Source organism: Mastomys coucha, chromosome X, assembly GCF_008632895.1.
Source record: "Mastomys coucha isolate ucsf_1 chromosome X, UCSF_Mcou_1, whole genome shotgun sequence".
NCBI lineage: Eukaryota > Metazoa > Chordata > Mammalia > Rodentia > Muridae > Mastomys > Mastomys coucha.
This window is the reverse complement of record NC_045030.1, coordinates 12163167-12174678: the sequence shown is the minus strand read 5'-3', so window position 1 is coordinate 12174678 and position 11512 is coordinate 12163167. Positions and strand designations below refer to the sequence as shown.

At 40.0% G+C, this 11512-nt stretch overlaps 1 pseudogene across 1 annotated transcript; it reads left to right on the top strand.

Annotated features, from left to right (window-relative positions):
- The first annotated feature begins 6107 nt into the window (after nt 1–6107).
- LOC116091856 lies at nt 6108–6871 on the top strand (annotated as a pseudogene). Its single transcript, XR_004119093.1, has one exon. The product of XR_004119093.1 is annotated as a dnaJ homolog subfamily B member 6-like (transcript).
- The last annotated feature ends 4641 nt before the right edge of the window (nt 6872–11512 follow it).

Sequence of the window (11512 nt, the reverse complement as noted above, 5' to 3'; positions counted from 1 at the left end):
CATACAGATTCATTGAAATTTCCATCAAAATTCTAACAACTCTTTAAACCTTGGAAAAGCAATTCTCAGCTTCATATGAAAAAAAAAAATCCCCAAGATAGCTGTCTTGGGGATTTACTGTTGTGAACAAACACCATGACCAAGGCAAGTCTTATAAAGGACAACATTTAATTAGGGTAGAATCATCAAGGCAGGAACATCACAGAATCCAGGTATGCATGGTACAGGAACTGAGAGTTCTACATCTTTGTCTGAAGGCTGCCAGTGGAAGAATGACTTCCAGGCAGCTAAGGTCAGGGTCTTAAGCCCACATCCACAGTAACACACCTACTCCAACAAGGCCACACCTCCAAATAGTGCTACTCCCTGGGCCAAGCATATTCAAACCATGACAATAGCTAAAACAATCCTGATCAATAAAAGAACTTCTGAGGGATTACCATCCCTGATCTCAAGCTGAATTACAGAGCAATAGTAATAAAAATAATTGCATAGTATTAGTATAGAAACAGATAGATTTATCAGTGGAATCAATCTGAAGACCCTAAAATAAACCCACATCCTTTTGGATGCTTGATTTTTTACAAAGAAGGCAAAACCATCCAGTGGAAAAAAGAAAGCATCTTCAACGAGTGATGCTGGTCTAACTGGATCTCTGCATGTAGAAGAATGCAAATAGATCCATATCTATCACGCTGCACAAAATTCAAGTCCAAGTGGATCAAAGACCTCGATGTAAAACCTGATACACTAAATGTAATAGATCAGAGAGTGGGGAATAACCTTGAACTCATTGGCACAGAAAACAACAACCTGAACAGAACAGCCACGGATCAGGCTTTAAGATCAGCAATTGATAAATGGGACCTCATGAAACTGAAAAGTTTCTGTAAGGTAAAGGACACTGTCAATAGGACAAAATGGCAGCCTACAGATTGGGAAAGGATCTTCACCAACTCTACATCTCCTAGAGATCATCCAAAATTTACAAAGAACTCAAGAAGTTAGACACCAAAAATCCAAATAACCTAATTAATAAATGGGGTACAGAGCTAAACAGAATTCTCACTAGAGATATCTTGAATGTCTGAGAAGCACTTTAAAAAAAATGTTCAACATGCTTAGTCACTGGGGAAATGCAAATCAAGACAATTCTGAAATTCCACCTTACAGCTGTCAGAATGTCTAAGATCAAAAACTCAAATGATGGCACATGCTAGTGATGATGTGGAGCAAGAAGAACATTTCTCTATTGCTGGTAGGAGTGCCATCCTGTACAACCACTTTGGAAATCGATTTGGTAGTTTCTCAGAAAACTGGGAATAGTTCTATCTTAAGACATAACTATATCACTCCTGGGCATATACCCAAAAAGATACCCCACTATACCACAGGGACACTTGCTCAACTACATTTATAGCAACTTTATTTGTAATAGCCAGAAACTGGAAGCAACCTAGATGTTCCTCAACTGAAGAATGAATAAAGAAAATGTGTTACATCTACAAAGTGGAATACTATTCATCTATGAAAAACAAAGGCATCATGAATTTTGCAGACAAAGTATATGGATCTTGAGAATATCATCCTGAATGAGGTAACCTATTACCCAAAGAAAAGGCATGGTATGTCTTCACTTATATGTAGATACTAGCCATAAAATATAGGATGCCCATGCTATACTCCACAGACCCAAAGAAACTGGGTCCCAAGGGAGAGTGCATGCATGAATCTTATTCCCCTGGTAGTAATCTAACCTAGAGTCATGTTTATAGACTCCCTATATCCTCTCACATCCCAGGCCTCTCACTCCTCTTCTACCAACACCTGATTAATACCCCTGTTCCCCTCCTCACCTCCTCTCTTACCCAGTCCTATCTGTCCACCCACCTCAGAAGACTATTTATTTGTTTTCTCCTTCTGAGAAACAACCCCTGACACTTTTAATGATGCCTTGTTATGCTTGCAGACAGGAACCTAGCATAACTCTCTCCTGAGAGGCTTCATCCAGCAGCAGAAAGGCAGAAATAAAGACCTACAGCAAACATCTGGCAGAGCCAAGGGAGTGTTTTGGAAGAGGGAGGGATAGAAGTGAGCAAGTCAGAGTGGTCAAGGACACCACAAGTAGACCCACAGAGTCAACTAACCTAGGACCACAGGTGACTCACAGAGCCTGGGCAACCAACCAGGGAGCATGCAATATGTGGTGTAGGGACTGTTTTGTGGTATGTTGGTGAAGAAAGTGGCTGCTGCTTGCCCTTCTCTGAAGAGTCTACCTGAGGCTAAGGTAAAGAGATTTATATTAATTGCATTGACAAAGGTAGTCTCAAAAATGCCTAGCAGAGACTTTCTTCTCATGAAGATCATTTTGAACAAGTGTAGCAAGCTTAGAAAGGAAAAATATAAAATATATGGTTCAAGTATTAAAGGGACACCAGGAAGTGAAATGGAGCCCAATCCTGTGTTCTAGGAGATAAATGATTAAGGGAGTGAGACTTTAGGGTAAGATTCTATCAGCTAAATTTAGATACAGGCGTGGTGGTACACAAATTTAATTCCAGGAGATAAAGCAAGCAGATCTCTGAGTTCAAGGCCAGCCTGGGACAGAGCAAGTTCTAGATGAAGAAAAGCTTAAGTCTAGGAGCGATGGAACACACCTTTAATCCCAGGAAACAGGCATGCAGATCTCTGAGTTCAAGGTCAATCTACAGAGCAAGATCCAGGACAGCTAAACTTAGGCAGTGAAAGAGCTGGAAAACAGAAAGCTAATGACAATTTTATAGAACAAAGAGCCCTGTTCCAGCCCCAGCAAGCGACAGAACTCAGCAGCTTTGGCCACGAGGCTCTGGCTTTAGAGTCCAGAATAGAAGCGACTACTGGGACAATTGATGTTAGTTAGCTGGAGCTAAGAAATTGGTGGTGATTAAGAAAAGACCAGCACCACTGAAGGGAAATCTTCTGGGAAGTATTTTCTGAGAGTACAAAGAAGCTGTGTTCCAGAAATGGCCAAGGTTGTCCTTCATGCTGCAGCTGGCCTTAGTAATGTGTAAGAGTCACACAGATGGTACTGGTTTTGAAGGCATGAAGGGGTCATGAAGAACAGCTGAGGCTTGGCACTGTGAGAGACCATGGAAGTCCATTGGTGAAGGTGCAACTTCAGTTGCAATTGATGACCCAGAACTGAAGGGTCATATGCAAAGAAGTTGAGACTTGGCACCATAAAGTCCATGAGAGGCTATTGATGATGCCTAGTTGCAGAAGACCCCAGTGTATTGGAGATGCCAATACCATGGAATGATCAATAAGAACAGCAACAGCAGTGGAGTGAATCAACCTGTGCTTAGAGTGCTACAGTGGGCAGAGCTGGAGAAGTGACACTAGCCCTTTGAAGGAACCTAGAAGATCATGTGTGGATCTCAGACATTGAAACAAAAAGCTGTAACATTGAAATTGCCTTGGAAACCGCAAGATTTTCCTGTATGCTGGAGATGTGTGCTATCTGCTGTAGAAAGCTGCTAACAGGGAGTGGAACCAGCCCAGTAGAAAAAGTTGGTTGCAGCCAACAAATATGAAAAATGAATTAGAGATCTGGAGATCTCTTTGACATCAGACGTGGAGATTCAGTGTAGAGTTTGTCCAGCTGGTTTCCTGTCTTGCTTTAGGCATTATAGTTAAATGATTGGATGAATCTCAAAAGAGACTTTGAACATTGGACTTTTTACCTTGTTGAGACTGCTATAAACTATGGGTACTTTTGAAGTTGGACTAAATTTATTTTGCCTTCTGCTATATCTAAGTATGGCCCCTATAGACTCATATGTTTGAACAAGCCTATGGGGGATAGAAAGTGGAATGTTATGGTTTGTATATCCTTGGTCAAGGTGTGGCCCTGTTGGAGTAGGTGTGGCCTTGTTAGAGTAGGTGTGTCACTGTGGGTGTGTGCTTTAAGATCCTCATCATAGCTGCCTGGAAGTCAGTATTTTACTAGCAGCCTTCAGGTGAAGATGTAGAACTCTCAGCCCTGCCTGCACCATGCCTGCCTGGATGCTGCCATGCTCCCACCTTGATGATAATGGACTGAACCTCTGAACCTGTAAGCCAGCCCTAATTAAATGTTGTCCTTGTAAGACTTGCCTTGGTCATGGGTCTGCTCACAGCAGTAAAACCCTAATTAAGACATGTTTCTTTTGAACTTGGCATATCACAACTCTCCTGGCAAAGGGATTAATAATCTCTTGAGCCTGTGAATTCCCACCTGCCTGTGTCCCTCTTATTCCCTGCTTTATCCTAGTCCCAATAGTTCCCTACCCTTACTGGAAAACACAATCTAGAGATAACAAAGGTTTGGTGCTGCTCTCTTTAGCTTCCTTTCAATTAGAGCTAAATTTCACACAAAGATTGCTTTTAGTACTTGTTAATTCAAGTCACTGAAGAAAGGCCATTTCAAACAACACCTAACAAAAGAGAGAAAAGAGTAAATTGCTCTTGAAAATCTGATTTCATCTGTAAACTTGGAAGACCTAATGGGCATCATGAAGAAGGGTACTAATTAATTAAAAAGCACTAAATTTCCATTAAGGATACAAACAAAGCATAAGGAACATGCTTGAAATAACCCACAAGTTAATTCGTTAGGCCACATTGATTAAACCCAGAAGTCAGACTTCAAGAAAAAAATTTATTTCCAAAGTTGAGTAATTGGGATCCTTCTCTCTTACATTTAATTTTCATGTGGAAAAAGCCACACTGAGTCAGAAGGTTTGGATGAAGGATGTGACCTCCTTATTCCAATGTTTTGTTAATAAACACTAAGTCCAAGCTGACTAAAGAGGAAGCTATGGAAAGCTACAGCTTTCTGGTGAACATTTTCTGGATGAAGCTGCACCTCAGTGATTTCGCAGTAAAAACAGCTAGGTTTCCCACTGGTCAAAACAGGAGAAACCTTGAAAAGCAATGTTACTCTTTACAGAGAGCAGCAAAAGCGTAAGATTGGTATAATTAACCAATATGCACTTGATCTAGAAAATTCTCAGCAGAGATCTGCCGTATTTCTCAGCCTTCCAGCTTGTGACACCAATTGTCAGTAAAATAGGCCCTTCTTTGGAATTTGAACTTACATTGTCTGACTTTCAACAGAAGAGCTTTTAGAAAATCCATGAATATGTTATAGGAGATCTGTGTACTCCATAACATTGTTAAGGAGTTTCTAAATCAGACCCTAGACTCAATGCAATTATAATTAAAAGATGTATTGATTACTGCTAGCAAGACAACCATCTCTGAGCAAAACCTGATATTGCACTGAAAACAGGAGTGAGGGAGGGGTTTTCAAAACTGAAAACCGTGAAAAGATCTTGAGTATCTATCTGTATGAGCAAGACAAGAGATGTTTTGTTCTGCTACAATGAAGTAGTTCAGGCAATGTGAATGTCTGTAGAAGCAGGTTACAGAAGCCATCATAAACACTTCAAGCAAATCTTCCAGGGAATGGCATTTTTCTGAGAAAATGGTCTAAAAGTTTCAGCTGATTCTCAGAGAAGACAATGGTCTTCAAAAACTGTGAAGTCCATTACACTAGCTTTGAAAACACTCTGTGATCCTCCTGCCTTTGTAATTTCAAGAGCATATGAGTCATGAACCAGACTGGGCACAGTATAAATTTACAGTTCCAGCTGAATGGGGAATTTACTCATTGTCTACAGATCTAAATCCATGGTGGCCACTACTGTAGACTCTGTTATTCAGAGTGAACGGACAGTTAAAGAACTGACTTTAGCCTAAGGGGCCTTGACATCTGCACTACTATATGACCTTCCATCTTCTGGAACTCTGTGATCCAGTGCTAACGAATAAAATGGAACAGTTGAAAAAGGGAAATAGAAGGAGGGACACTGATAGGGTGGAAGAGAGGGAACAGAAGTAAAGGAAAGACAAATTCTTGATGGGAAGGAAGGTATAAAGGGAGAAGGGTAGATACTGACAAGAATAATGAAAAACAGTTAGTGAAAGTAAAGATGGAGACGCCGACGCCTCTACCAGCGCAGCTGTGCCAGAGCCAAGAGGAGACCGGACACCTGACTTCTCTCCTCGTTAGCTGCTGTGTCCTCGGATTTGTTCCAACAGTCTGATAAAACATGGTGGATTGCTATGAAGTGTTGGGCGTGCAGAGACATGCCTCACCTGAGAACATTAAAAAGGCGTATCGAAAACAGGCACTTAAATGGCACCCAGACAAAAATCCTGAAAATAAGATGCAGAGCAGAAATTCAAACAAGTAGCTGAAGCATATGAAGTGTTATCGGATGCTAAAAAGTGGGACATCTACGACAAATATGGCAAAGAAGGATTAAATGTTGGTGGAGGAGGAGGTGGAAGTCATTTTGACAGTCCATTTGAGTTTGGCTTCACATTCTGGAACCCAGATGATGTCTTCAGGGAATTTTTTGGTAGAAGGGACCCGTTTTCATTTGACTTCTTTGAAGACTCATTTGATGAGTCTTCAAAGTTTTGGAAACCCAAGGGGTCCCCAAGGAAGTAGAAGCCGAGGTGCTGGCTCCTTTTTCTCTGCTTTCAGTGGATTTTCTTCTTTTGGAAGTGGATTTCCTGCTTTTGAGACAGGCTTTACTCCATTTGGGTCACTAGGTCATGGGGGTCTCACTTCATTCTCTTCAGCGTCATTTGGCAGTAGTGGAATGGGTAACTTCAAATCAATATCAACTTCAACTAAGATAGTTAATGGCAAAAAAAAGAAATCACTACAAAGAGAATTGTGGAGAACCGTCAAGAAAGAGTAGAAGTTGAAGAAGATGGACAGTTAAAGTCCTTGATGATAAATGATAAGGAGCACCTACTACGCTTGGATAACAAGTAATTAAATGCACACATTTAACCAGAAACGTTAAACCATAACAAGCACCATTTGAGAAATAACAGGAACTTTTTTTTTGAAGATTTCAAACGAACTCGACTTTCTGTATAACAGCTCATTGGAGCCCCCATCTATCAGATTTTTGAGTTTGTAGTTGGAACCACAAAATAGGACCTTTCTTTCTTTTTCTATTGTCTTTAAAATTGTTGTAATCTCTGTATGCACTTTGAAAAACAAAATGTAATCTGAGGTGAGCCTTGTGACTCTTGAGTAGTGCTAGGACGAGATTGGTTTTTTAACACCATCATGGATCTGCTTCCCATTGTGTTAAACTGTGAGTAGAGTCAGCCTGCTGTGAAGTTAACATTGCCATTTCTTCTACAGAAACACTTCAATTTTATTTTCAGTATTTAGTATTGAAAGCTATTACTGCATCAATGGTAGTATATTTCTGGTTTAGTGTAAACTAAGGATGTTTTCTAGCTGTGCATAGATGCTGGCAACCTCATCAGTTTGACTATTGTTTAAATATGTAATGTTAAGTTTAGGTTTAAAAAAGCTGCTAATTTGAGTTTTAGTCATTTGCTTTAAAGAAAAAAAGAAAATAAATGTGAATGTGTTTGGTGCATTCAAAAAAAAGAAAGTAAAGATGAAGGAAAGAGAATGATGGGAAGAATTCTCAGCTAGAAAAGGAAAAAAGTCAAGAGAGGCTTGGGAGATCAGGGTCGAGGTGCAGGTGAAGAAAGGAGATGACAAATAGAATGGAAAGATAAAAACATTTTTAAGTTATATGATGTTCCTAAATGTAAGGAGTTACATACAGGACATACAGGACATCACCCAAAGAAAGTCTGTCCTACATATGATGTGATATAATAGATTGTCATATCACTTCTAGTGGTTGTTTGAATAGTCTTGGCCCAAGGAGTGGCACTATTTGGAAGTGTGGCCTATTGAAGTGAGTGTTGGAGGAAGTGTGTCACTGTGGGAGTGGGCAAAAGACTCTCCCCCTAATCACATAGGAGCCAGTCTTTTCCTAGCAGCCTTCAGATGAAGATGTAGAACTCACAGGTCCTCCTGCACCATGCATGCCTGGACACTGCCATGTTCCTACCTTGATGATACTGGACTGAATTTCTGAACTTGTAAGCCAGCCCCAATTAAATGTTGTCCTTATAAGAGTTCCCTTGGTCATAGTGTCTGTTCATAGCAGTAAACTCCTAACTAAAACACTTAGCTATAATCTGACAAGCAACCTTACACAGCCTGCCAGAGAAATGTGACCCTAGAGGTAGGCATGACCCACCTACTGAAGAGGGAAGGATGACTGGAGATATTGGGAGGAGCGCTACTGTCTGAGAAAAAATTGTTCAAAGCACAAAAAGCCTTGGAAGAATCAGACCAAACCATTGCGCATATCAAGTTGTTACCCAAGACTCCTAGCTTCCTATGTCCACATAGGCTGCTGGGGATGTCAGCTGGCTTCTTAATCTTCCTGTATAGGATTACTATTTGGAGGCAGGAGAGTGAGATGAAGTCAGAGCACAGAACAGTCCTATAAACAAGGACATGTCTGCCCACATGCTGGCCCTGATAAGCACATGACCCCTGGGCCATCTTGAAAGAAGGTAGCATTTACCTGTTCTTCAGCTCACTCATATTCATATTTCACATGTTAGTAGTGTACATACCACATCCACAAACATAATGTCTCATTCTATGTGCAGCCTGAACATGTATAAGTGGCTGCCCCAACAATGATCCTTCAAAGGGACTCTGGTAGTAAGAACAAGCACCAGGCACTTTCATATATTTTCTCTGATTCTTAAGGGACTAGAAAGCTAGTAGGTTAGGGAACAAGGAATAGCTAGGAATTAGGCAGAGGCAGGATTATGTCCTCAGCACAGCAGATGCTGAGGCTTAGCTCTCTCTACTACATGACAAGATCTTCCTTCTTATCCATTATCTTTCTGGGGTACATCTACCCAGGATCACATTGGCTTATACTTGATTCATCCTTTTGCTTTAGTTCCTTCACACAATAAAAAGAAAAAGAACTTGCTAGGGCTCAAAGAACATTACTAAAACTTCAAGCTGTACATCAAAAATGCAAGACGGTTTTTCAAAGAAAGAAATGTGTATTTTACTAGAGAAATCAACAAACTATCAACAGAAATTTCTTACCTCCCTGATTTGATCCTTTAAACCAAAAAGCAGGTGGAACCTGAGTCTGAAAACTCCCACATCTGCCTCCACTCTTGGTTTGCCTGGCTCTAGTGAAAGTTTTGAAGGGAGGCAACACAGCTTCTTCCCACCTTCTACTTTCCTACAGCCAACCTTCCTTGACCAACTCAAACTTTGCCTGCATCTGACTAGTTTACAGATTGCTTCAAAACTTTGTGGTTCAAGGGCTCCACCTTGAGGCACATTCTGTTTCTCTCTGTGCCTCCTGGGTTAGAAAGACATAACTGTGGCATAATGAAGAATTTTGCTGCCTAGCACTGTTTACTTATCTTTGCTGTGTTTTCTTGTTCATAGTAAAACTTCTGACTACAGAACAGCAATTTTGACTTGAGTACACATGTTGAATTTCTCTACATTTGATGCCCCCTCCTAAAAATATTTAATGTCAGTTAACAATATCTTAGCATAGTAGTAAGTGATACATAACTTAAGATCTATCCTGAGATATTTCCCCCACTTTTAGGGAACAGTTTTCAGAAGCCACAGTATTTGGATTGCTGGGTTCCAAAGGAAGATACAAACATCTGAAATCACTCACTTAAAGTCCTCTCTGTGGCCTTTCATAGGATTCTTCTTTCTATGGGTCAACCAGAAATATAGACTAGGACTCAGCCCTCCAACATGTGTGGGGGGTATGCTTTGTGGCAATACACCCCTGGATCAACTAAAAACCCCATCTGAAGCTCTATTTTCTTACCTTTATATCTCTAGATTCATATACGTTGAAGAACATCTATAGTAAGCCTAGAAGCCTGTGATAAATCTTACTGAACAAAAAAAAAGCATGCCAGAGGAAGTATAAAAATCCTAGATTTATGGAGAGTAAGAACAACCTCAAACATGTAATCAAATGAGCATTGACAAGTAATAGAAAGTTTGAACATTAAAGTTTGCTGCAAACTGTCAAACTTTAACCAATAGAGTAGAAATGCAGAAAGAAAACCTGAGCAAAAAGAGGAAGGAGAAAGTGGCATTTGGAAATTATATTTTAGAAATATCAAATTCTTAAACTGATGACTTCAAGCTGAGGAGTAATTTTCAGCTTGGCCCTATAAAGCAAGACCCAGGCAGAAGTGAAAATACCATCAACTAAACAGCAATTCTCAGCACACCACAGGGAACTCTGTTCACACAAAGAAAAATACAGGAGTAATAGCCTGCCCCCTGGAACAGTGGGGAAGCCATTCAGAAGAGCCTGGAATAAAATCCAGCCTGGGAGTCAGCCCAGTCTTTGAAAGCCAGAGGAAAAGGCAGATGGATAATGAGAGAGAGAGAGAGAGAGAATTCTTACACTTAAATCAATAAATCATTCATTTGTATTTTGAATTTGAAATAATATTTTTAAATATTCATTTATTAGGACCAAAGTAATGTATGGTTTTTAACAATTCCATATAAAGAACTACAGTAAAACTCAGTGGTAAAGTCCTTGTTTAGTATGTACAAGGCCTTGGCCTCCACCTCCAGCATGATACATGGATAGATCAATGATAGATCAATGATAGATCAATGATAGATAGATAGATAGATAGATAGATAGATAGATAGATAGATAGATAGATAGATAGATAGATGGATGGATAGTCAGTTTAAACTTTTGTTTTGTTTATAAAGAAGTTCCTTCAAAAGGAAGTTGAACATTTAAAAAGCTCACAGTATTTAAAAATATGAAAAAATGTTGGTAATCTGTTGGTAAATTTAAGCAAATACAGCCTGGTGATCTATTTAGGAGTGACTTTTAGAAGCAGGAATGAGGAAAGGGAACAAACAAGATGATGAAAGAGGAAGAATGGTCCCTATAATGGCTGCCTCTTGGAAGGCACTTTCCAGTGGGGGCTTATCCTCCACATTGGGAGCTGCAGAACAGAGATATTTCAAGTCAGATAGAATTCGTGAACACAAGTTCTTCAGAATCTTCAGCCCTCAAAATTCCAACATCATAACCTCAGTTTCAACATAACTGCTCTTAGTCTTCCTTGTCCTGCTTTCCATTCTGCCTATTGTTGAAGCAGTATATACAAGAGATGCAACCTCTTTTATATAAGGTTACATGCTTCAGGGTTGTGATGGCTGATTTTCTTTAACTTGATTAGGAAAACACCTAGAGAACATTAGTTAGTCCTATTTTAGGGTATGCCTATTAAGACATTTCTAGAGATGATTAACAAAGCCCAGAAAATCCATCCTGAATGTGGGTTGTACCATCCCTTGGGCTGGAGTCCTGGACATAATAAAAAGGAGGGAAGAAGAAAACTACCTGGCATAAGCCATTTCCTGCCTTGCTCTAGATAAGAGCAATCACCTATATTCACTGCTGTCCGTGGCTCCTGCCACTGTGCCTTTCCCACCCTGATGAGCTATCAAAGCAAGGTGTGTATACATGAAAGAAAAGTCAACATA